Source organism: Symphalangus syndactylus, chromosome 5 (assembly GCF_028878055.3).
Source record: "Symphalangus syndactylus isolate Jambi chromosome 5, NHGRI_mSymSyn1-v2.1_pri, whole genome shotgun sequence".
Taxonomy (NCBI): domain Eukaryota; kingdom Metazoa; phylum Chordata; class Mammalia; order Primates; family Hylobatidae; genus Symphalangus; species Symphalangus syndactylus.
The window spans coordinates 59,413,816-59,441,687 of NC_072427.2; the positions used below are offsets into that span (position 1 = coordinate 59,413,816).

Consider the following 27,872-nt stretch of genomic DNA (forward strand, 5'->3'; position numbering starts at 1 on the left):
AGTGAGCCGAGATCGCGCCACTGCACTCCAGCACTCCAACCTGGGTGACAGAGCGAGACTCTGTCTCAAAAAAAAAATAAAAAAGGCAGATGATTTCAGCTTTCTCACCAGAACCGAGAAAGTACAACTGCATGTATTAAGTCTCCCTTGCCTTGCCTTTGGGGAAGAGTTTTGTGTGTGTGTGTATGCGTGTGTGTGTGTCTTCTGTTGTTGTTGTTTTGGGATGGGACGGAGTCTTGCTCTTGCTCTGTTGCCCAGGCTGGAGTGCAATGGCGTGATCTCAGGTCACTGCAACCGCCGTCTCCCGGCTCCAAGCAATTCTCCTGCCTCAGCCTCCTGAGTAGCTGGGATTACAGGCGGGCACCACCACACCTGGCTAATTTTTGTATTTTTAGTAGAGGCGGGGTTTCATCATACTGGTTAGGCTGGTCTCGAACTTCTGACTTCATGATCCACTCGCCTCAGCCTCCCAAAGTGCTGGGATTACAGGCGTGAGCCACCGCACGTGGCTTTTTTTTTTTTTTTTTTTTGAGACGGAGTTTCACTTTTGTTGCCCAGGCTGGAGTGCAATGGCACAATCTCGGTTCACTGTATGCTCTGCCTCCCGGTTCAAACGAGTCTCCTGCCTCAGCCACCAGAGCAGCTGGGATTACAGGTGCCTACCACTATGCCCAGCTAATTTTTTTTTGTGTGTGTATTTTTAGTAGAGATGGGGTTTCACCATATTGGCCAGGCTGGTTTTGAACTCATGACCTCAGGTGATCCACTTGCCTCTGCCAAAGTGCTGGGATTACAGGTGTGAGCCACCATGCCCAGCCTAGAAGGAGGTTTAAGGACTAAGATAATGTTCATAAGGTGGGAGACAGGGAAAGATGAGAGTGTAGGGAAGTTTAAATTTTTCCCTTGAATGTTTGATAATTTGAGTCTATAAAAACAAACTGCATAGATTAAAGGGAAAAGAGGCCTACGCATTTTTTTTTTTTTTTTTTTTTTTTTTTTTTGAGACGGAGTCTCGCTCTGTTGCTCAGGCTGGAGTGCAGTGGCACGGATCTCAGCTCACTGCAACCTCCACCTCCCGGGTTCAAGCGATTCTCCTGCCTCAGCCTCCTGAGTAGCTGGGACTACAGGTGCACGCCGCCATGCCTGGCTAATTTTTTTTTTTTTTTTTTTGTATTTCTAGTAGAGACGGAGTTTCGCCATGTTAGGCAGGCTGGTCTTGAACTCCCAACCTCAGGTGATCTGCCCGCCTCGGCCTCTCAAAGTGCTGGGATTACAGGTGTGAGCCACCGGGTCCAGTCTCCTACAAATTTTATTGGATGCATGCATGTGTGTGGGAGTCATACAAAATATAAAAACTCAAAGAAATGGCCAAATAGTTGCTTTTATACCACCTTGAGGATACAGAAAGAATGGGAGCTTGCATCTGGGCAAAACAGGTTATGGTGGCAAGACAGGTTATGGGAGGGGGAGAAGAGGAGGCCTGGCTAGCAAAGACGGTCTTCGTGAACAAATGAAATCTCACAGAGAGTAGCCTTTAGAAGGAATAGATGGTAAAGGTTTCTGTCAGATCTTTTAAGATATCAGACTCTCAGTTAATCTTTCCTAGATCTGGACAAGGGAGAGCACCAGAGAAAGCCTGTCTGCATCGATGCAGATTCTCTGCAGATGCAAATCTCCCCCACAAAAGACAGCTTTGCAGGCTTTCTGAACAGTCGTCTCAAAATACATCAAATTCGGAATGAAATTTTTTGGTGCTCTTCAAGAGCAATAAATACTACGAAAACCCAACTACAGGGGTAGAGTTTTGATAATCAAATATTTGCCAGTGTCAGTCATCCAGGATGAACGAAAAAGTTCATTTCTATGAATGAGTCATGAAAGCATCCACATTTCCCCTTTTTCTAGCCCCTCACCAAACTATTATGATGGCCTTTCTGCAGGCAATCTGAGAAGGGGCAACCCAGTTGTAAGTAGTAACGTTGGGAAATTGATCATCTCTGGTAGCATCTGTCACTCTCTTGAAAATATCCACCAGGCTAGACAGGTTTCTCCTCCACCTGACCCCTGTATCTGTATCAGTCACCATTACCTGGGAGTAACGGAGACAATGACATATCAATGGAATTCTGGATTACTGGATACCATTAATCTTCTGTTGGAAGGGGGAACCAGACAGAAGCCAGAAGTTACTCCTGTCTAGACTCCCTCCTAACCTCCCATGTTTTATAGCCTCAAAGAAGGCAGTCAGCATTCTCAGCATTTTTTCTTCTCTTCCTCCTTCACCTCCTCCTCCCCTTCTTCCTCCTCCTTTCCCTTCTCCTCCTCCCCTTCCCCCTCCCTCCTCTTCTTCCTTCTCCTCCTCCTCTTCATCCCCTCCCTCCTCCTTTCCCTCCTCCTTTCCCTCCGTCTTCTTCCTTCTTCCGTCTTTTCTTCTCCTTTTTCTTCTCATCCTCCCTCTCCTCCCCTCCTCCTCTTCTCCTCCCTCTCCTCCCCACCTCCTCTTCCTTCTTCCTCCTCTCTTCCCTTCTCCTCCTCCCCCTCCATCTTCTCCTCCTCCTCCTTTTTCTTCTCATCCTCTCTCTCCTCCCCTCCTCTTCCTCTTCTCCTCATCCTCCCTCTCCTCCCCTCCTCCTCTTCCTCTTCTCCCCTTCCCTTCCTCCTCCTTCTCTTCCCCCACTTCCTACCTCTCCTACTCCTCTTCCCCCGTCTCCTCCTGTTCCTTCTCCTTCTCCCCCACTCCTCCCTCTCCCACCTCCTTCTTCTTCTTTTAAATAGAGGCAGAGTCTTGCTTTGTTCGTCTTAAACTCCTGGGCTCAAGCGATCATTCTGCCTCAGCCTCCCAAAGTGCTGGGATTACAGGTGTGAGCCACTACTGGTGGCCCATCCTTTTTAAATTTTTAATTTTATTAATCTTATTTTCATTTCTTTTTAATAGAGATAGGGTCTCACTATGTTGACCAGACTGGTCTGGAACTCCTGGTCTCAAGCAATCCTCCTGCCTCAGCCTCCCAAAGTGCTAGGATTACAGGCATGAGCCACCACACTAGGACAAGATTTATTTCTGTTATGAACTGAATGTTTGTGTCTCCCTTCCCCCCAGTTCATATGTTGAAGCCCTAGACCCCAACGTGATGGCTATTTGAAGGTGCAGTCTTTGGGAGATAATTGGGTCTAGATTAGGTCATGAAGGTAGGACTCTTATGATGGGATTAGTGCCCTTATAAGAAGAGAAAGAGAGAGAGAGATCTTTCTTTCCATGAGTACATATGGAAGAAAGGACATGTGAGCACACAGTGAGAAGACAGCTCACTACATATCAGAAAGTCGGCTCTCACCAGACACTGAATCTGCAGGCGCCTTGATCTTGGACTTCCCAGCCCCTAGAACTGTGATAAATAAATTTCTGTTGTTTAAGCCACCCAGTCGATGGCATCTTATTACAGCAGCCTGAGAAGATTAAGACAATTTCTTAAAGGTTCTTAGAGATGATTCCATAGCTTTCTTTTATCTATTATTTAAAGGAGGGCAGGTTTCTGTACATCTTGTGTTTTCCAAGATAGTTCCAATAATTTTATATTTTTTTCAATTAAGGCAATTCATACATGCACAGTTACACATAATTTTACTTTTATGCCTTTAATATTGTATTTTTTTTAATGTGCACTTTTATTGAACTGGTCTCAAGTCAGTGTACAGGTAACGCCTTGCTACTTTCACACTTCCACCCAATCCCAGGGAGACCAAAAGCCTTCATACACCTCAAGTTTAGGGACAAAAAGTGTGGCCACAATGGCTCATTCAAAATAAAACAAAACAGGCCAGACGCAGTGGCTCATGTCTGTAATCCCAGCACTTTGGGAGGTCAAGGCAGGCTGATCACTTGAGCTCAGGAATTTGAGACCAGCCTAGGCAATATGGTGAAAACCCGTCTTTATCAAAAATACAAAAAATTAGCCAGGCAGGGTGGTACGCTTCTGTGGTCCCAGCTACTCGGGATGCTAAGGTGGGAGGATTACTTGAGCCTGGGAGGCAGAGGTTGCAGTGAGCTAAGATCGCCTCACTGCATTCCAGCCTGGGTGACAGAGTGAGACCCTGTCTCAAAAAATAGTAAAAAAAAAAAAAGGCCGGGCGCGGTGGCTCACGCTTGTAATCCCAGCACTTTGGGAGGCCGAGGCGGGCGGATCACGAGGTCAGGAGATCGAGACCACGGTGAAACCCCGTCTCTACTAAAAATACAAAAAATTAGCCGGGCGTGGTGGCGGGCGCCTGTAGTCCCAGCTACTCGGAGAGGCTGAGGCAGGAGAATGGCGTGAACCCGGGAGGCGGAGCTTGCAGTGAGCCGAGATTGCGCCACTGCACTCCAGCCTGGGCGACAGAGCGAGACTCCGTCTCAAAAAAAAAAAAAAAAAAAAAAAAAAGTTATTAAGGCTAAGATTTAAAACATTTTGCATTACATAATTTACATGAAAGCAATGTTATCACCTCCCCTGTGTGGACTTGGGAGAGGACTGGGCCATTTTCCTTAGAGGGAAGTGGAGTGGCTTTTGGGAGGGCAAAGGAACTTCCTGTAACAATACATTTCATGATATTTGCAATGACTATTAAAAAAAAAGAACAGGCCTGGCGTGGTGGCTCATGCATGTAATCCTAGCATTTTGTAAGGCTGAAGCAGACACATCATCTGAGCCCAGGAGTTTGAGACCAGCCTGGGCAACATAGTGAGACCCCTATTCTACAAAAGATAGAAAAATTAGCAAGGCACGGTGGTGTGCACTGTAGTCCATTATTTGGGAAGCTGAGGTGGGAGGATCACCTGAGCCCTGGAGGTTGAGGTTGCAGTGAGCTGTGATTGGGCCACTGCACTACAGCCTCGGTGATAGAGTGAGACCCTCAGAGTGAGGCCCTGTCTCAAAATAAATAAATAAAACTAAAATTAAAAATAACTATGTACAATCCAAGTTCTCGGCCACATTGTAGAACTTTGGGGGATGCTCACTCCAACAGACTGTTATCACTTTCACTGTTCCAGTTTGTAAATCCTGAATCATCAAGCCAAAAAAAAAAAAAAACCCCAAATCAAAACAGAACCCCAAACCAATCAAACACCCCCCCAAAAAACAAATAAAGCCATGCTAATCTCATCTTGTTTTCTATGCAAGTTAGGTTTTTGTTAAAAAAGGGTATAACGCAACTAAGTAACAGTCTGCTTAGAAGCATTTGCAGTAGAAGATGGGGGTGAGAGAAGTGGGACTTGTATTCCTGCCTGCCGATCCACACCTGCTGGAAGGTGGACAGCGAGGCCAGGATGGAGCCAATGATACACATGGAGTATCTGCACTCAGCAGGAGCAATAATCTTGATCTTTATCATGCTGGGAGCCAGGGCAGTGATCTCCTTTTGCATCCTGTTGGGCAATGCCAGGGTACATGGTGGTGCCGCTGGACAGCACTGCATTGGCGTACAGGCCTTTATGGATGTCCACATCATACTTCATGATGGAGTTGAAGGTAGTTTCATGGATGTCACGGGTTCCATGCCCAGGAAGGAAGGCTGCAGGAGAGGCCAGGGCAGTGGAACTACTCGTTGCAGATGGTGATGACCTGGCTCTGGAGCAGCTTGTAGCTCTTCTCCAGGGAGAAGCTGGAGGCCATGGTGGCCATCTCCTATTTGAAGTCCAGGGCAATGTAGCACAGCTTCTTCTTGATGGCACACATGATTTCCTGCTGGGCCGTGGTGGTGAAGCTGTAGCCATGCTCAGTAAGGATCTTTGTGAGGTAGTCGGTCAGGTCCCAGCCAGCCAAGTCCAGACATAGGTTGGCACTGGGGAGGGTGTACCCCTCGTAGCTGAGTAGTGTGAGTGACCCCATCACTGGAGTCCATCACAATGCCAGTGGCACAACCAGAGGCATACAGGAACAGCACAGCATGGATGGCACATATATGGTGGGGGTGTTGAAGGTCTCAAACATGATCTGGGTCATCTTCTCGCAGTTGGCCTTGGGGTTCAGAAGAGCCTCAGTCAGCGGCATGGGATGTTCCTCAGGAGCCGTGTGCAGCTTGTTGTAGAAGGTGTGGTTCCAGATCTCCATGTCATCCTAGTTGGTGATGATGCTGTGCTGGATGTGGTATTTCAGGATCAGGATGCCTCTCTTGCTCTGGGCCTTGTCACCCACATAGGAGTCCTTCTGACCCATGCCTGCTGTCATGTACTGGTTCCGTGGGCATCCCGTGATGGAAGGCAAGATACCCTGGGGGGCATTGTCACTGCAAGTGTGGAGATACCATCATTCATGGGGAGCTAGCAGCAAGTTTGGACTGGTGGAGGAGTGTCGAGTGTGAGGGTCTGTGCTTGGGGCGGATACAGTCTTGGTCTAATATTTTAACATAAATTAACCATATCAGAAAGAGTTATTAAACTTAGGACTCAAACCTATGGAGTAATAATTTAATACTATAATTAAATTAAACACAATCACATACAACTAACCCTCAATGATATACAGAGAAAGTTTTGATGCTAATTTTCAATTCTTTATCTCTATGAAGCCGATGAAAAATTCTTAGGCAGTGTGCCTGGTGTGGGATTTTGTAAACCAAAAATAATATTCTAAGCTTCCCAATCAACGGAATAGACCCATCCTCTCAGCCAAGGGCATTCCAAAATTAACCTGAAAAACTAGTTCAGACCATGATGAGATGCAGGGGATGGGGCATGCCTTATTTACACTCTCCTGTCTTTGGAATGCAGGCACGGGTGACCAGCATTAACATTAAAATAGAGATCTTAAGAATAAAACAGACTTCCTGTAGCAATAAGACACCAAATTCCAGTCTGACTAAAAGAAATCGAATATATATATTTATATATGGGTAAAATACTTTGATTTCTTACATATATATTATTATTATATATATTTTGTTATTTTTTTGAGACGAAGTCTTACTCTGTCGCCAGTTCGGAGTGCAGTGGCACCATCTCAGCTCACTGCAACCTCTGACTCCATGGTTCAAGCTATTTTCCTGCCTCAGCCTCCTGAGTAGCTGGGATTACAAGCACACACCACCACACCCAGCTAATTTTTGTATTTTTAGTAGAGATAGGGTTTCACCATGTTGGCCAGGATGGCCTCGATCTCCTGACCTCATGATCTGCCCACTTTGGCCTCCCAAAGTGCTGGGATTACAGGCATGAGCCACCATGCCCAGCCCCAAAATATATTTCTTTCAGACATATATATATATATCTACACACACATATATATACATATATACACATATATACATATATATACATATATACACACATATATATATACACACATATATATATACATATATATACATATATATACATATATACACATATATACATATATACACATATATACATATATACACATATATACATATATACACATATATACATATATATACATATATACACATATATATACATATATTATATATTATGTGTGTGTGTATATATCTATACATGTATATATATATATATATTTTTTTTTTTTTTTTTTTTTTTTGATAGAGTGTTACCCAGGCTGGAGTGCAGTGATGTGATCTTGGCTCATTGCCACCTGTGCCTCCCGAGTTCAAGCAATTCTAGTGCTTTAGCTTCCCAAGTAGCTGGGATTACAGGCGTGCATCACCATGCCCGACTAATTTTTGTATTTTTAGTAGAGATGAGGTTTCGCCCTGTTTGCGAGGCTGGTCTTGAACTCCTGGCCTCAAGTGATCCACCCACCTTGGCCTCCCAAAATGCAGGCAAGAGTCACCATGCCCAGCCTTCTTTGATATATTTTGAGATGGTCCTGCAAAGCTTTCTCTCATTGGGAAAATCTATATTCTACAGAGAATCCTTGATTTTTTCCTGATCCAGGAAGGAATTAACTGAATCTGACACCTTTTTAGGTCTGATAAGTGTCAGGCCTGTGAGCTCAAGCTAAGCCATCATATCCCCAGTGACCTGCATGTATACCTCTAGATGGCCTGAAGCAACTGAAGATCCACAAAAGAAGTGAAAATAGGCTTAACTGATGACATTCCCATTGTGATGTATTGCTGCCCCGACCTAACTGATCAATGTTGTTTGTAATCTCCCCCACCCTTGAGAAGGTTCCTTGTAATTCTCCCCACCCTTGAGAATGTACTTTGTGAGATCCACCACCTGCCCGCAAAACATTGCTCCTAACTCCACTGCCTATCTAAAAACCTAAAAGAACTAATGATAATCCGCCACCCTTTGCTGACTTCTTTTTCAGACTCAGCCCGCCTGTACCCAGGTGAAATAAACAGCCTTGTTGCTCACACAAAGCCTGTTTGGTGGTCTCTTCACATGGACATTGTGAGACATTTGGTGCTGAAGACCCAGGTGAGCAGGGCTCCTTCGGGAGACCAGTCCCCTGTCCTCACCCTCACTCTGTAAAGAGATCCACCTATGACCTCGGGTCCTCAGACCAACCAGCCCAAGGAATATCTGACCGATTTTAAATCAGATAAGCAGCCTCTTTTTACTCTCTTCTCCAACCTCTCTCACTCTCCCTCAACCTCTTTCTCCTTTCAATCTTGGCGCCACCCTTCAATCTCTCCCTTCTTTTAATTTCAGTTCCTTTCACTTTCTGGTAGAGACAAAGGAGACACATTTTATACGTGGACCCAAAACTCCATTGGTGGTCACAGACTTGGGAAGGCAGCCTTTCCTTGGTGTTTAATCATTGCGGGGATGCCTCTCTGATTATTCACCCACGTTCCATTGGTGTCTGATCTTCGTTGGGATGCCTGCCTTGGTCATTCACCCACATTCCCTTGGTGGCAAGTCAACTGCCGGGACGCCTGCTTTGGCTGCTCCCCAACCCCCTTCTCCATGTCTCTACCCTTCTCTTTAAACTTGCCTCCTTCACTATGGGCAAACTTCCACCCTCCATTTCTCCTTCTTCTCCCTTAGCCTGTGCTCTCAAGAACTTAAAACCTCCTCAACACTCACCTGACCTAAAATCTAAGCATCTTATTTTCTTCTGCAACACTGCTTGGCCCCAGTACAAACTCAACAATGGTTCTAAATGGCCAGAAAATGGCACTTTTGATTTCTCCATCCTACTAGACCTAGATAATTTTTCTTGAAACATGGGCAAATGGTCTGAGGTGCCTGACGTCCAGGCATTCTTTTACACATCGGTCACTCCCTAGTCTCTGCTCCCAGTGCAACTCATCCCAAATCTTTCTTCTTTCTCACCTGTCTGTTCTTTCAGTCTCCACCCCAAGTTCTGAGTCCCTTGAATCCTTCTTTTTTACGGACTCATCTGACCTCTCCCCTTCTCCCCAGGCTGCTCCTCACCAGGCCAAGCCAGGTCCTAATTTTTCCTCAGCCTCTGTTCCCCCACCCTATAATCCTTCTATCACCTCCCCTCCTCACACCCAGTCTGGCTTACAGTTTTGTTCCGCGACTAGCCCTCCCCCACCTGCCCAACAATTCCCTCTTAAAGAGATGGCTGGAGCTAAAGGCATAGTCAAGGTTAATGCTCCTTTTTTCTTTATCCGACCTCTCCCAAATCAGCTGCCATTTGGGCTCTTTTTCATCAAATATAAAAACCCAGCCCAGTTCATGGCCTGTTTGGCAACAACCCTTAGATGCTTTACCACCCTAGATCCAGAGGGGCCAGAAGGCTGTCTTATTCTGTATGCATTTTATTACCCAATCCCCTCCTCACATTAGAAAAAGCTCCAAAAATTGGATTCCGGCCCTCAAACCCCACAACAGCACTCAATTAACCTCGCCTTCAAGGTGTACGATAATAGAGTAGAGGCAACATATTTCTGAGTTGCAATTCCTTGCCTCCACTGTGAAAGAAACCCCAGCCACATCTCCAGCACACAAGAACTTGAAAACACCTGAACTGCAGCGGCCAGGTGTTCCTCCAGGACCTCCTCCCTCAGGATCTTGCTTCAAGTGCTGGAAATCTGGCCACTGGGCCAAGGAATGCCCACAGCCTGGGATTCCTCCTAAGCCGTGTCCTATCTGTGCGGGACCCCACTGGAAATCGGACTGTCCAACTCACCTGGCAGCCACTCCCAGAGCCCCTGGAACTCTGGCAGAAGGCTCTCTGACTCCTTCCCATATCTTCTCGGCTTAGCAGCTGAAGACTGACACTGCCCAATTGCCTTGGAAGCCCCCTGGACCATCACAGATGCTTTGGATAACTCTTACAGTGGAGGGTAAGTCCGTCCCCTTCTTAATCAATACAGAGGCTACCAACTCCATATTACCTTCTTTTTAAAGGCCTGTTTCCCTTGCCTCCATAACTGTTGTGGGTATTGACGGCCAGGCTTTTAAACCTCTTATAACTCCCCAACTCTTGTGTCAACTTGGACAACATTCTTTTATGCACTCATTTTAGTTATCCCCACCTGCCCAGCTCCCTTATTAGGTCAAGACATTTTAATTAAGTTATCTGCTTCCCTGACTATTCCTAGGCTACAGCCACACCTCATTGCTGCCCTTTCCCCCAGTTCAAAGCCTCCTTCATGTCCTCCCCTTGTTATCTCCCCACCTTAATCCACAAGTATGGGATACCTTTATTCCCTCCCTGGCAACCAATCACACTCCCCTTACTAACCCATTAAAACCTAATCACCCTTACCCTGCTCAATGCCAATATCCCATCCCACAGCACCCTTTAAAAAGATTAAAGCCTGTTATCACTCACCTGTTACAGCATGGCCTTTTAAAGCCTATAAACTCTCCTTACAATTCCCCCATTTTACCTGTCCTAAAACCAGACAATCCTTACAGGTTAGTTCAGGATCTGCACCTTATCAAACAAATTGTTTTGCTTATCACCCTGTAGTGCCAAACCCATATACTCTCCTATCCTCAATACCTCCCTCCACAACCCATTATTCTGTTCTGGATCTCAAACATGCTTTCTTTACTATTCCTTTGCACCCTTCATCCCAGCCTCTCTTTGCTTTCACTTAGACTGACCCTGACACCCATCAGGCTCAGCAAATTACCTGGGCTGTACTGCCGCAAAGCTTCACAGACAGCCCCCATTACTTCAGTCAAGCCCAAATTTCTTCAACATCTGTTACCTATGTTGGCATAATTCTCATGAAAACACACATGCTCTCCCTGCTGATCATGTCCGGCTAATCTCCCAAACCACAATCCCTTCTACAAAACAACACATTTCCTTCCTAGGCATGGTTAGGAATTTCCGCCTTTGGATACCTAGTTTTACCATCCTGACTAAACCATTATGTAAACTCACAAAAGCAAACCTAGCTGGCCCCACAGATCCTAAATCTTTTCCCCACTCCTCTTTCCGTTCCTTGAAGACAGCTTTAGAGACTGCCCCCACACTAGCTCTCCCTGACTCATCCCAACCGTTTTCATTACACACAGCTGAAGTGCAGGGCTGTGCAGTTGGAATTTTTACACAAGGACCAGGACTGCGCCCTGTAGCCTTTTTGTCCAAACAACTTGACCTTACTGTTTTAGGCTGGCCATCATGTCTCCGTGCAGCGGCTGCTGCCGTCTTAATACTTTTAGAGGCCCTCAAACTCACAAACTATGCTCAACTCACTCTCTACAGTTCTCATAACTTCCAAAATCTATTTTCTTCCTCACACTTGACGCATATACTTTCTGCTCCCCAGCTCCTTCAGCTGTACTCACTCTTTGTTGAGTCTCCCAGTTACCATTGTTACTGGCCCAGACTTCAATCCGGCCTCCCACATTATTCCTGATACCACACCTGACCCCCATGACTGTATTTCTCTGATACACTTGGCATTCACTCCATTTCGCCATATTTCCTTCTTTCCTGTTCCTCACCCTGATCACACTTGGTTTATTGATGGCAGTTCCACCAGGCCTAATTGCCACTCACCAGCAAAGGCAGGCTATGCTATAGTATCTTCCACATCTGTCATTGAGGCTACTGCTCTGCCCCTCTCCACTACCTCTCAGCAAGCCGAACTCACTGCCTTAACTCAAGCCCTCACTCTTGCAAAGGGACTACATGCCAATATTTATACTGACCCCATATCCTGCACCACCATGATGTTTTATGGGCTGAAAGGTTTCCTCACTATGCAAGGGTCCTCCATCATTAATGCCTCTTTAATAAAAACTCTTCTCAAGGCTAAATACTGCTAAATTAATATTCTGTGAGGTTTTGAAAGTACTAGGGCCAGAGACAATATCGCTGTTTGGATGACTTTCCATCCAAGTTAACATTCGGCCCTCATCATCAAAGGTGATACGTGTGTACCTCTTCCTTGCAACCCACCAGGGCCTAACACATCATATCCCCACTTTTGAAATTAGGAAACAGCCTCAGAAGTCCAAGAGCTTGACCAAAGTAACTCAGCTGTTAGGTAGCAGAACCAGGTTGGTATGATTCTTCTTCAATATCCTGCCAGTTATATGGGCAAGTGGCCTCAAAATCAACAAAAGACAAGTAGAGGTTGACAGGCATCAAGGGAGAGAGGCTCAAAAGGAAGAGTCTATACACAACAATAGAGCAGAAATGTATGGCGGGAAGTATGTCTGGCGGTGTGAAGTAGGAGGGGGCACACCAGGTTTCACCTTGGTCAAGTGAATCTATAATTCCAACCTGGGCCTCACCCCTGAGCTCCAGACTTAGCTATCTGTTTTTCTCACTCTAATATAAAATCCATAGGGCAGGACTTAATCTCTAGGTTGTTCACCACAAATTAAAGCAGAGTCTGGTTTATAGTAAGTACTTAATAAATAAACAAACTATCAAGCTAAAGAAACATTCTACACTCCTGGGGGAAGGGATTACCATGAAATGCCATCTGTCCTTTTTCTACTTTTCAGTATTTGGGGTGTTCTTCATTGAAAAAGATTAGCTTCTTGAATGTTCCAGATAGGAAGAGGGAGGGAGAGGGAGAGAGAGAGGAATAGACAGAAGTTTCGTATTTTAACTATGGTTCAATTCTAACCATTCTAAAATTGCATGCAGTTTTTTTTTTTTTTTTTTTTTTGAGACGGAGTCTCGCTGTCGCCCAGGCTGGAGTGCAGTGGTGCAATCTCGGCTCACTGCAAGCTCTGCCTCCCGGGTTCACGCCATTCTCCTGCCTCAACCTCCCGAGTAGCTGGGACTACAGGCGCCCACCACCGCACCCAGCTAATTTTTTGTATTTTTAGTAGAGACAGGGTTTCACTGTGGTCTCGATCTCCTGCCCTCGTGATCCACCCGCCTCGGCCTCCCAAAGCGCTGGGATTACAGGCGTGAGCCACCGTGCCTGGCCGCATGCAGTTTTTTAAACCATGAATTACAAGGGTGTTTAATTTCCAAATTCATGTAGCTTTTTGTTAATCTCTTCATTATTGCCTTCTAACTTTAATTGCTTCATATTTAAATTATAAATTATATGGTGTGGATGGTACCAATTGTTTTTAAGTCTTCTGACTTGCTTTATGAATTAGTATATAATTAATGTTTCTCCCACAGTCCACATATGCTTAAGAATATAGAATATCTAATTATTGGGTACAAAGGTCTATATTTGTCCATTACACAACGTCCATTCACTGGTTATTCAAATCTACATATGGGCATTCTGTGTAACTTACTTATGGTAAGCAGGGTATGGTGAAATCTCCAAATACGATGGCAGACTTGTCAATTTCTCCCTGTGGTTTTATCAGTTTTTCTTCTGTATTTTGAGGCTATTTTGACAGGTACATAAGATATGAAAATTGCTACATCCTCCTAATTAAGTCACTTAGCATCAAGTTCTTACTAATGCTTTCTGTTCCAAAATCCTTTTTTGTTTGATACTGAAGCTCCATCATTTGTTTTTGGTTAATGTATACTGGCATATCTTTATCACTCTCTCTCCTTTATAAAAATTTTCAATCTTCTCATATCCTTATATTTTAAATATGATGGATTAAAACAGCTGGATATTCTTTTATTAGTTCCATCTCTCTAACTGGTAACTTTAGTCCATTTACATTTGTTGTGACTGATTTATGTGGACTTCCTTCTGTCACCTTTAGAACTTCTATTTCTCTCACTTTCTAATATAATTTTAACATATCCTCCTGGGATTCCATTAAGACATATTTTAGACCTCATTCTGATCTCCCTCCCCCCACAACCCCACCAACTTCTGCCCTATCATCTATCCTCATGTCTCTCTGTGTAACATACTGACTTACTTTTGGAAGATAATTGTCTAACCAATTAATTCTTTCTTCTGATGTCTAATCCATCTACTGAGTTTTTTATTTCAACAATTACATTTTTTATTTCTTTATTTCATTTTATTCTGCGACAGAGTCTCACTCTGTCACCCAGGCTGGACTGCAGCGGCATGCATGTGCAGCCCCTGCCTCCTGAGCTCAAGTGATCCTCCCTCCTCGGCCTCCTGACTAGCTAGGACTATAGGCACGTGCCCCATACCCAGCTATTTTTTTTTTTTTTGGTGGTGGTGTTGGGGTATTTTTTATAGAAACGAGTTCTCACCATGTTGCCCAGGCTTGTCTCCCCAACTCCTGGGCTCATACCATCCTCCCAAAGAGTGCTGGGATTACACGTGTGAGCCACCAGACCCAGCTATATATTTTATTTCTGTAAGTTCTATTTCATCCATTTTCTTTTCAGGTCTTCCTCATCATTCCTGGTGGTCTTACTGCTTGCTCAATTTTATGAGTCCATCTTTCTTTTATATTAGGTTTCACATATAACTATTTTCTCACAATTCTAATATTTGAAGTCTGTGTTCTGTATCTGATAATTCCAAAACCTAGTCTTTGGGAAACATATTCATTGTTTCTAACAATTCTCAAATATGTTGGGTTGAGACTATTTGAATGCTATGATTTGACTGAATTCATATTTGCCTGCTTTTAATCTTTGAGAATCCTACAGGCTTAAGTTAGAGATGTTTTCCTACAAAAAGTATCTGTGTCTGCTTCCGATGAGAACTCTGGGTACAGCTAACATGAGACCACTTTACCACCATGCATAATCCTGACATTCTCTTGGATTCTCTTGGAGCCTCTCAGCATTACACAAGGTTCTCAAATCTGGCTCCCCAACCTTGTTCATTTATACACAGAAGACTAGACTGCTTAGTATAGGTGGTGACTCAGTTCCTGCTACCCTGGAAAAAAACAAAACAGATCTCTCATCTGAATGTGATCACAGACTAGGAAATTCTGAAGGTGAATAACTAGAGGCTGTAGGCAGCAGGGAAAGATAGGTGTCTTTCCTGACCATAGAAATAGGTCAGAAGCTGCCCTAAAGGCTGTGTGCTACAGCATTTCACTATTTAGCTCAACTACCATTCCCTCCATAAGTGTGAGTGGAAGTTTCTTAGAGCACCATGTTGCCTGTAAACAAAACCAGATTTTTGCTCAAAAGTTACAGTCACGGTAAAACAAACAAACAAACAAACAAAAAACCTCTGGCTTTGGAAGGCTTTCTCAGTAATGTCCTAGAATTAAGGTTACAGCCTGCATTTCATGTTAACTGAACAGAAAACCAGCCTCCAACATCCTTCTGCCCCATGGCTTTCTCTCAGCTCCTCTTGGTTGGGCCTAGGGCAGTCAGACTGTCTGGTTCCAATCCCTGCTCTGCCACCTGTGACCTTGGACAAGTTACCTACCTTCAGTTGCCTCATCCATAAAATGCAGATATTAATAATACCCTCTTTTAAAGTTATTAAGAGGATTGAAAGAGCTAATAAAAAGTAAAAAATAGAAAGACTTGGTAAGCATAGGCACAGAGGGAAAGAAAAAAAGTAAAAATAAATAAATAAAAAGACTAGCGCCTAGCACATAAAAGTTCATCAGGAATTAATTCTATAACATGAACTCAATTTTGCAAAACTTCAAAGTACATATAACTTTTACTACGGTATACATAACAATAATAAATTTACAACAGTAGACATGTTTCTCTACAGTAAATATAAGAAAGACTAAACAATCAGATACTAAATCATTAAGTGATTATCAGTTAGTAACTTTAATTTTCTTATACTTCTATATTTTCTATAGATCATCTTTGTAACAAAAAGAAAACAAACCAAATGAAAATGAAATGAATTCTCTCAAAAAGAATTAAGACAGGAAGAAGGCTCACAAAGTAACATAAAATATATCTTATGGTTTATGTAAAATTCTTAATAAAAGTACCTTCTTTGTTCCAAGCTGCACTCTGGCTTTGCCTTTGACTCAGGTGGCATTTATCTGCATGATGACTGATTCTATCGAGTAGGCACTTCTTCAGCCCTACAGGAAGAACAAAACATCTCTAGAACACAGCAGCGTTCCTGATTCCCAATTGAGAAGGCCTAACAAAATGGCATATAACTTAGCAGCAGACCAGTGTTAAAAAGTCTGGAGTCAAGGGGGAAAGGTAAAATCGGAACGTTTCCAGAATCTCACAAAAAAACAACAAACCGATGTTCTAAGTGCCCAACATGAGCAAATTAGATCCTTAAATAAAGGTCACTGTTAATGCCTATCCTAGCGTAGATTCAGCACCAAGTACAATGTCATTTTACTGGTTTACCTTTTCCATTTTTTTTTTTTTTTTTTTTGAGATGGAGTCTCGCTGTGTCACCCAGGCTGGAGTGCAGTGGCGCCATCTCAGCTCACTGCAAGCTCTGCCTCCCGGGTTCATGCCATTCTCCTGCCTCAGCCTCCCGAGTAGCTGGGACTACAGTCGCCCGCCATCACGCCCGGCTAATTTTTTTTGTAGTTTTTAGTAGAGACGGGGTTTCACCGTGTTAGCCAGGATGGTCTTGATCTCCTGACCTCGTGATCCCCCCGCCTCAGCCTCCCAAACTGCTGGGATACCATTTTCATTCTTGAAAGTAGGAGCTACGAAAAAACAAAAACAAACAAACAAAATACTACATGTCTTTAAGAGAACCGTCTACTTACGATCTAACTTACATAATCAAAACACTCTATTGAGGGTGAAAATTGAGTATAATAAGAAAATAATCACCTGTTTTGTGAGCGGTTCCATACATAATGCTCCTCCACCCAATACATACCTTAAAAAGAAAAAAGGAAACATACAAAATTATCTTGAGAATTATTCCTGCTTAAACAATTTCCATGTGGCATTATTAAGAAAGTATGCACACGGTAAAGATAAGAAGAGAACATGCAAGCATGAACATACTTGTTAGGGATATAGGACTATGGGTAATTTAAAAATTCTAATGGTATTACTCTTATGTAATTGCTCTGAAATTCTAGTCAATTGTTTGAAATGGCAATCAGAACAGAATACTTTGAAATTTTTATGATGTCAAAAACTAAGAACATGGCCCTAAATATTCCAAAGAATAGGGGCAGAAGAACCCATTGCCTTAAATGGCATTTGAGTATTCTTTACAATGGAAACTTTCTCTCCCATCCTGCGATGGCCAAGAGTTTTTCCTCTGACAATGGCACTGACCCTACCCTATCCAAAATATGAACATCTGCATGGTTTCATGGTTCAAATTGTTTTTATCCATTCTGTTGTGAGAATCAAATGGTTCACACCATGTGGCTCCTCTCTGGGACTCCTCAAGTCCTTTCTAGGTCTGAAGACTGTTCTCTGAACCAAAGACAACGTCTGGGGATGTACCAAATCTCCCATTAGAAAATTATTTAGATCAAGATGTTTTAACCTTTTAACTCTTTCTCAAACAAAATAATTTCATTTCTCCTTTAATGGTATTTTAAATTTCAAAATACCCAGATAGCATGCCTAAAGTAAAATCAAGGGAATGATGGTTTTAGAACAAAAACTGTGGTAATTTTGAAAACACAAAAGCTAAGACCACTGATTAGATCTATGTGGACACCAAGTCCACCACAAACTGTTCTGTCCTCCGGGGCTCTACCCACACCTTTCCCTTGCTTGAGATTCCTTCTGCTTCCTACCCTTCCAAATGCTGTATTTCCCCCCAGACTTGCCAAGACCACTCTAGCCTGCGCATCTTCCATTCCAGCTAACCAAAGGCATCCTTGCATTGACTAAACCAAATTATTTTGCAGAGAAGGCATCTAAAAACTTCTACTGTAGACCATTCACCTTAATAATTGTTATCATGACATTATTCAATAATAAAATGAGGGAAAGAAGTCTTCTTTAACTCCCCTGCCCTGGAGAATCCAAGCAAGTGTCCCACTTGCTTTGCCCAAACCCTGGGAACTTTCGAAGTGAAAGTTTAATGGAAGGAAAAGAAGATCTAAACGAAAAACTCTCCAAAAAATTAAACTCAGGTAAAAAATCATGGGATTAAAAATTTTTATTCTTTCTGTATTTGATTTCTGAAACATAGAAATCTCTCACTCCTTAAATCTGCCACTGGGCTAAGAGAGTATTGTATATAATGTGCACTCATTGATTTAACAGAATTAGAACATCCAGGCACTCACTTAGATTTTGGTTCCACTACTGCTCAAAGTCTAGTCATTAGTTAATGAGTTAACACCACACTTGATCTTCAAATTTTGGAGATGCTCATGGTAGACAGGAACTTGTTTTGGGAAAAGGAAGTATACAGTAGACATTGTTACCCATTATCCAACCATCACCACCTTTCCTTTAAAGTACCTCACTCTTCCTTTAAGGTTACAGAGTCTCAGAAAGTGGGAAGAAAGGAAAGTTTTTCATTTTCAGGTCAAAAGACAGTACGTTTGTACGACCATATAATACCTATACAAATGTTTGTTGAAATCTAAACAGAAGACAGAAGTAGTTCTAGTACCTTCACTAGGTAAGTAAGATAAGTAAACTTTTCCTTAATATACACTTTCAGTAGCGTTGACACCTAAAAGTGGTCGACTCTACTACTGTATTAAATGACATTCATTTTGTCAATACATGTTCCAAATTCTTACTGCTCTTTGTCTCCAAAGGGGGGTTCCTACTGAATATTGAGACAGTTCAAGAATACTACGGAAAAAAATTCTAATAATTGAAGTAAGGGTCGTCTAAGGATAACATGCCACATATACAGACACAGTAATATTTTCAACTTAAAAAAATTCAGTTGTCAAAGCTGTACAGCAAACACTATCCTAAGCGTAGCCTCTTCAGGCATTTGCTTTGTAATCACTTCAAAGAAAAGTCAGTCACAAAATGCCACATTTTGTATGATTCTATTTATATGAAATGTCCAGGATAGGCAAATCTACAGAGATAGAAATTAGATCAGAGGTTGCCAGGATCAACGGTGGGGGAGATGAGTATAGAGAGTGACTGCTAATGGGTACAGGGTTTCTTTTTGGGGAGAAGAAAAAGTTCTGAAATGAGGTAGTGGTAATGGCTGCATAACTCTGAATACACTAAAAACCACTGAACTGTACACTTCAAAGGGTGAGGCTTATCATATAAAAGCTGTATCACAATAGTTTAAAAAATGTTTGGATATGTCAAGAAATAAAGAATAGGATCATAGCTCAAAGATATGGGATATAAAATAAATGGAACAAAACTGCTCAGTAATCTATCTAGAATCACATAATGCTTAAGCTTTACCCTGACTAAAATTGCAAGCCTGGTGCTTTACTGATATTTCACATTTTTTACTTCTTCCTAAGTCAGCCAATAATTCCTCCTCCTCACTTAACAGTTGACTATGAAGACCAAGCCATTTTGACTCTGCCTCCAATGAGCTTTCACATTTCATTCCTCCTTCCATTCCCATGACTACCACACCAATGTAGGTTCTCCTCACTTCACTCTAAGACAACAGCAGGGCCTAAACAGGGAGAATTCAGACAAGTTTCTAGAAAGCCAAACTACTTTCTCGAAAGTCAAAGATAATTATATTTTTTGCCGTGACTGTAAGAATGCCCATTTCATTGCATACTTTCTAACATTTTTACCAATCTGATAAATAAAAGCTGGTACTGAGATGAAAAAAGCCTGGGCACAGTGGCTCACACTTGTAATCCCAACATTTTGGGAGGCTGAGGTGGCCAAATCACCTGAGGTCAGGAGTTCAAGACCAGCCTGGCCAACATGGTGGAACTCCGTCTCTACTAAAAATACAAAAATTAGCCAGGCTTGGTGGCATGCGCCTGTGATCTCAGCTACTTGGGGGGCTGAGGCAGGAGAATTGCTTGAACCCAGGAGGTGGAGGTTGCAGTGAGCTGAGATCACGCCATTGCACTCCAGCCTGGGTGACAAGAACAAGACTTCATCTCAAAAAAAAAAAAAAAGAAAAAGTTCCCATACAATATAATTTCTTCCATCTCTAGAAACAAATTCAGCAATGAGAACTGAAAGTCACCACGTGGAAGGTTTCAAGGATTTAGGTCTACCTATTGATGTCGAAAGCATTAGTTAAGTTAGAAAAAAATATGCACACACGCGCATGCACACACACACATATACCCCTATGTATTCAGTACCAGAAAACATGACTGACTACATGGTACAGTCATTCAACAGAAAGCACACAATAACTGAAGGCAATATAGAGGAGTAAGTTATAACGTGGATCTACAATACTGCTGAGTGAAAAAGCAGATTACAAACAAATATCTGATTTTTAAGGGAGAGGAAACATATACGAGCATAGGAGAAAGGAGATGAGCAGGTGACTGGAAAGATAGAAATTTCTGACAGTGGCACTTTCTGAGTGGTAGAATTATATAGGTAATATTTTCTAGTTTTGCCTAAAAGTTTTCTAAATTTCTTAAAATAAGAAGGTTTTGTTTTCCATATTATAAAATATCCATCACCCCAGGAAATTTAACCTTCAGCACAAACTCTACAACATGTTCAAAGTTTGTTCAGTTTAATATTTAAGAGAGAATCTATTTTGAAAGACATCTAAAATGACCGATATTTAAACCTATGCATTAGTATTTTTCAATCACATGCTTTAAATTTTGTAATTTTGATAAGGTTAAGCTTTACATCCATCTTGAAAAGATAAATTTTCTATTTGTCTTTTAAATATTACCTACAATATGCCTGTTTTTAAACAGTGAATGGTGTTCAAAAATTGCAATATAAATTCAGCCAGTGTTCCTTACATAGAATGTTTAAGTGCTTCTAATACTGCTCTTTTTCACTGGTTATGAAAACGCAGAACAACTATCTAAGCATCTAATTAATTATTCAGGTTCTTTGTTTCTCCTCCATTCTGTTAGTTTTTTACTAATTTCAAGGCCTGTGAGGGTGAAGTTGTCTGTGACAGCTACCACAAAGGTTACTATAAGCAGACAAATTTCCAACAAGTTTATCACCACTACCATCCCCACCATAAAACTGTCTCAATCAAGGGCAACACAATTCAAGGTTAGCCAAGGCAACCTCTTTACCTGTCACTGCTTAAGAAAAGGATTTTTTGGTCTTATTTAGAAACAACTTTCTGTATCTATTTTTCTCCATAAATCCACCGAGACCAATGTGCGCCTCTATCTCAAGCACCAGCAAACAAAACTGCCTGCCAGTAGGTTCAGTTTTTGTATCTTTCCAAATGTAGGGCACAGCTATTTTTGATATCATAATTTTTTGAAAACTGATGCACAAACTTCTTCTGGAAAGTTCAGCCGGGCACGGTAGCTCACGCCTGTAATCCCAGCACTTTGGGAGGCGGAGGCAGGCAGATCATGAGGTCAGGAATTCAAGACCAGCCTGGCCAACATGGTGAAACCTGTCTCTACTAAAACTACAAAAATTAGCCAGGTGCGGTGGCAGGTGCCTGTAATCCCAGCTACTCAGGAGGCTGAGGCAGGAGAATCGCTTGAACCTGGGTGGCAGAGGTTCCAGTGAGCCAAGATCGCACGACTGTACTCCGGCCTGGGTGATAGAGTGAGACTCCATCTCAAAATAAAAAAAAATAAAAAAAAAGAATTTCAGAGATACAGCAGTTGTAATTCTTCTGAAGGCTGCTTATGGGACACATTACTTTCATATTTTGCTGTTCAATAAATGTGGGGTGGAGAATAAAGTAAATTGGCAGAATTACCATATAAAATAAAATTCGAAGTCCTCTGACAACAAAAGAAACTTAAAATACCCACGTACACACACACACGCACACGGCTTTCCCTGCTAATCATTTTACAACAACCAAGTAGCTAACCCAGAGCCCACAAAAGCAGAGTAAAAATTCTAACACTTGGTAAAATAAAAATGCACATATATCCCTGTCATCTAAAAAAAATGCTTAAGTATTCAAAGACAGACAGCAATTACAGCTACTGAGAACATCACTGTAAGCAAACAGAAGCAGACAAAACAAAGGTGCTGATGAGGATTTGAACCACCTAAGCTGCAGAAACCCACTGGATGGTTTCCTAGGTTCCGAGTCGGCATTATCTTTCAGAATGATCTTCTAGAAGAGGTCACATAACACTGTTACAAAGGATCTGGAGAAAGAGACCCTGGCTTCATCACTCCGGCTTTCCAGTCATGCTTTACATTTTCACTTCTTACACTCTCCTTCATAGGAAGTCAATTTACAGACTTCCATCAAGCCCTCAGAGACCTTTTTGTACTATCCATGATAAGTTCTTGATGTTATGTCTGCACTTTTGACAAATTCTTAGCAGTTAACTTACAAGGCAGTTAAGATTTTTGTTCAAGCACAATATAGCTAGAATAGGGTCATACATTCAATAAAACAAATATTTACCAAGCATTTATTGAGTGGAAGATAAAAAGCACAAAGCATAATTATAAAACATTCTCCCCTGCCACCATAAAAGAATTTTTAAGCCTTACAGAATACAGCAGAACATGACCAAAGCAAAAATAGTGAGGACTAAAGAGGGGAGGAAGGGGAAATATCAGCACGAACTAAATATGACCCAGAAGAGCCTTGATGGTCAGACGCGTAAAGACAAATTGGGTAGGGTTAGTGGGTGGCTGTCAGGGGCGCATTCTACAGGGAAAAAACAGCTGATACAGAAGCCTGAAAGGAAAAGCGGGCAGAGCACCTGGACAGGACTCTTACCTACTGCATCCACGGTACAATGCGCCTTTCCAGAACACAGCAGCGGCCCGGGGGAGAGGGATCGCTCAAACAGCACCAGAGGCTGCATTCCAACTTTTCCTCCATCCACGAGTCCGTTTTCATTGTTAGTTTCTCCTTAAAAACGATCGGCTGAACACGCACACGCGGGAACAAGGAAAACCTGACTGAAGAATGAGGCGTTTAAGCTTAAGGGCCTTAGGATCCGGGCGCGGTGGCTCAGGCCTGTAATCCCAGAACTTTGGGAGGCAGAGATGGGTCATTTGAGGTCAGGAGTTGGAGACCAGCCTGGCCAACATGGTGAAACCCGGTCTCTACTAAACAACACAAAAGTTAGCCAGGCGTGGTGTCAGGCGCCTGTAATCCCAGCTACTCGGGAGGCTGAGGCAGGAGAATCGCTTCAACCCATGGACTGTCAAGAGACGGAGGCTGCAGTAAGCCGAGATCGCCCCACTGCACTCCAGCCTGGGCGACAGAGTGAGACTCCATCTCAACAAGCGCCTGCCACCATATCCCGCTAATTTTTGTATTTTTACTAGAAACAGGGTTTTACCATGTTGGCCAGGCTGGTCTAGAACTCCTGACGTCAGGCGATCCAGCTGCCTGTCTCCCAAAGTGCTGGGATTACAGGAATGAGCACTGCGCCCGGCCAAAAAACCGAAAATCTTAAAGGCCTTTCCCCTTCCCCGCCTGGGCTCAAACAACAGCTGGAGCCGCCCTGCCACGCCCCGTCGCGGTCCCGGGGAGCAGGCTGGCTGACTGAGGGCGATCATGGGCTCCGAAAGGGCTGCGGGCGACGCGGGCTCCCACCTCGGGGCGCGGCGACTGGGGCGAGAGGTGCTGGCAGCCCCCAAGCCAGCCCCGTGCAAGGAGCCAGAGAGACGCGCCCTCCTCCTCCCACCCAAGCCTCACGCAGCGGGGCGGGCCAGGCGCGGGAGAAAGGGCCGCGCTCGCCCCGCCCGGGGAACTAGGGCCTCTCCCGGGCAGGCTCCCCTTTGTCCCGGGACTCTGGGCGCCTCCTCTCCGCCCTAGCCCTGCCCCGTGAGGCCGCCACTGGGCACCTCACCGTGATGTTGCAGTGGAGCCTGAGCTGCGGCGGCGGCTCCTGGTTCTTGTGGAAGATAGAGGCCAGCAACTTCAGTTTGGCCTTGAACCCTCACACGGACATTTTACTCTCACCTCTGGCGCGAGGGGCGCGGAAGGTGAGCCGGTCGGGAGCCGCTGTCATGGCCGCGACCACCTGCGGGACCTCTCGGCGGCGCTCTCGCGGCTCCGCCTCTCCCGGCTGCCTCCACTCTAGTCGGAGTAGGGCTGGAAAATGGCAAGGGGCACCGAAGCCTCTGAGGGGAGCTGTGTGGCGGCCTGGGCGGCTGCTCCCCTTGTAACAGACTCCACCGACAGGAGGCGCTGCTCCCGTCAAGCCGCAGCTTAAAAGGGCAACAGCACCACCGCCCCACTACCATTGTCCCATTGTGAAACAGAAAGAATCTGCCAGGGCTACGCAGGCTGAATACAGGCTGAGTCCATTAGAAGACTGGTGCCATAGCTTTAGGGACAAACTCAACCATCTGTCACTGCAGAGCCGCTAACAGAGAGCTTATTAAAATTAAATGTTTATTTTTAAATCCAAGCTTGATTTGACAGTTATCAGCTTTTAAAAATGGAACAGAAAATAAAAGAATTAGGAATAAAGAAAAGCAATCCACTATAAATACGAAATATGAAAAATATTAGTCAAATGTAAAACAAAACTGAAAAAAATGTTAAAACAATCTAATTTAAAATAAGAAAACATTTTACTTTCATCGCTATGTGTATAAGATCCATGGCTTATTTTGTTTAAAATAAATATCACAAACTATCCATTCCTTAAAATAACTACCTTTTTATCTTTGAAAAGCCTGAATCATTGCATAAATTCAATTGCCTTACATTTTAAAAGATCAGATGTGTGATTTATAGACACTTCACAAAACTAAGAATTATGAAATGATTACCACCTTACTAAAAGGCCAATTTTAGTTTCAAAAACATGTTATTTACTACAAAATACCTCCCTACAAGACAGAATTTACCAACTGACACAATTTACAATGATCAAGTTTAGAAATGAATTTAATGGGGTTTTAGGAAGGGCCTTCATACCCAGTTTGGGCAAAGTTCAAAAGATAAGCTTCCTGGCCAGGGCACAGTATATAAATGCATCTTTAACCATGAAAGCCAGTTCAGGTTAGAACCCAGAATATGTAAAATATCAAGAAACTAGGATCCAGAGATCAAGTAAGACCAACAAAGGTCTCAGCAGTTTCTAAGCATCTGTTCTTAGATACTCTGATGGAGTAATTCTTAAGAAAAACAAACCCATGGTCACAGAGGGTGTTAGAACTCTTCTGGATTAGTCAGCTGGAGAAGGCCATGTAGATAAACATACCGATGCAGAATTAACTTATATTTCCTTTAAATCGGCATCTTTTTAGACATTCTTTGTCTTCTAAAATCTAAATGGAAAAAGGAAGCAAGCAGCAGCTTCCAAAACATAATTCACCACTTCTTCATTTCCCTAAATTGTTATATTCCAAATCAAACTATTCTGGGTATCTAAAGAATATATACTTAGCCTAAAAGTCCCAAAGACTTTGGTTGCATCAGTGATTGAAAGAGCATTTTTGAAATGCTCATTGGCCAGGCGCGGTGGCTCACGCCTGTAATTCCAGCACTTTCGGAGGCCGAAGCGGGCGGATCACGAGGTCAGGAGATCGAGTACATCCTGGCTAACACGGTAAAACCCCGTCTCTACTAAAAAATGCAAAAAATTAGCTGGGAGTGGCATTGGGCACCTGTAGTCCCAGCTACTTGGGAGGCTGAGGCAGGAGAATGGCATGAACCTGGGAGGTGGAGCTTGCAGTGAGCCGAGATCGCGCCATTGCATTCCAGCCTTGGGGACAGAGGGAGACTCCGTCGCAAAAAAAAAAAAAAAAAAAAAAAAAAAAAAAAAAAAAAGATGCTCATTTTAAAGCCTACCCTGAGAATCTGGGTTTTTGTTGTTGTTGTTTTTTGAGAGGGAGTGTTGATCTGTCGCCAGGTGGAGTACAGTGGCAGCATCTTGGCTCACTGCAATCTCCGCCTCCTGGGTTCAAGTGATTCTCCTGCCTCACTCAGCCTCTCAAGTAGCTGGGACTACAGGCACGTGCCACTAAGCCCAGCTAATTTTTGTATTTTTGTAGAGACAGAGTTTCACCATGTTGGCCAGGATGGTCTTGATCTCTTGACCTCATGATCTCTCCACCTTGGCCTCCCAAAGTGCTGGGGGGAATCCGTTTTTAAAAAGCTCTCTGAGGTGATTCTGACATGCATCCATGTTTGTAACCATCAGTCCAGTTACTATCTTTTATTTTACAAATGAGAAAGCTGAGCCCCCACCCCTCAAAAAGGGTAATTTAATCAAAACAAAAAGTGAGTTAGGGTTGTGAAATCCTAAGATGAATTTCATTTCAAGATGTAGTCTGGTCCTCTTTCCAAAACCCCACCAAAATGACAGTATTTTATTAAAAAGAGTAAGTCTGCTGCACAGCAGAAAAATCACAAATACAAGGAGAATACCCTTAGTGAACCAAAACTACAGGGACATGCTGGAAGACACAAAGCAGATGGAATCAGACTGCTGGGCTTGACAAAGCCACAAACCCAATCCAAATAATGGAGGGACCACTTTTTTCCAGAAGAATCAAACATTCTTTATTGTACTTGTCCCAACTACAGTTGGTAAGGATCACCCTCTGATGTAGGAAGGCTATCTTGATAGCCTCTTACTATGAGTGTGAAAACCAGAGCGAAAAGACAGAATGTTTTTAATATAACTCAACACGGCAGCAAAATATCTTACAACAGACTCCATCTCTTCCTTTTAACTCAGGAGCTAGAAAGCTCTCCTGCCAACACCTCCCCATCCTTGTGCCACAGGAGGAGCATGGGTCTGCAAACCAGGAGTGGGTGGCCACAGCAGAAAAGAATGAAAATTCTGAAGACACTTGTGATGGTTAATACTGAGTGTCAACTTGATTGGATTGAAGGATGCAAAGTACTGATCATGGGTGTGTCTGAGGGTGTTGCCAAAGGAGATGAACATTTGAGTCAGTGGGCTTGGAGAGGCAGACCCACCCTTAATCTGGATGGGTACCATCTCATCAGCTGCCAGGGAGGCTAGGATATAAATCAGGAAAAAAAACGTGAGAAGACTAGACTGGCTCAGCCTCCCAGCCTACATCTTTTTTCCCGTGCTGGATGCTTCCTGCTCTCGAATATAGGCTTCAAGTTCTTCAGCTTTGAGACTAGGACTGGCTTCCTTGCTTTTCAGATTGCAGACAGCCTATTGTGGGACCTTGTGATTGTGTGAGTTTAATACTCCTTAATAAAGACACCTTGTGATTATGTGAGTTTAATCCTCCTTAATAAATATGTCTCTCTCTCTCTCTGTGTGTGTGTATATATATATATATATATATATATATATATATACACTTTTATATATATATTCACTTTTAGTTCTGTCCCTTTAGAGAACTCTTAATACAACACTCATATCAACAACTGATACTGATCAATGGTATACCTCACTATAAATGAACAGATAAACAAGCAATCTGAAAGGAAGGTGCCAAGTCTAATAAGCACAAATGACCTGAAGCACTACTAATGTAGGAAATAATCAGAATTTAAAAACCTAATTGGAATCTTTAGCAGTAATTGAGAAGATACTGTATCCACAAAATAAAAAACAGATTACTATGTAAAAGACAATTCTAGGAATAAAAATAAGATACCCTCCCCTGCAAAAAAAAAACCACCTGTAGAAGGGCCAGAGCACAATAGACTTC

The 27,872-nt window shown here is 43.1% G+C and overlaps 1 pseudogene; it reads right to left on the reverse strand.

Annotated features, from left to right (window-relative positions):
* Nucleotides 1-4,202: 4,202 nt before the first annotated feature.
* Nucleotides 4,203-24,389, reverse strand: LOC129482590 (actin-like; annotated as a pseudogene).
* Between the last annotated feature and the right edge of the window lie 3,483 nt (nt 24,390-27,872).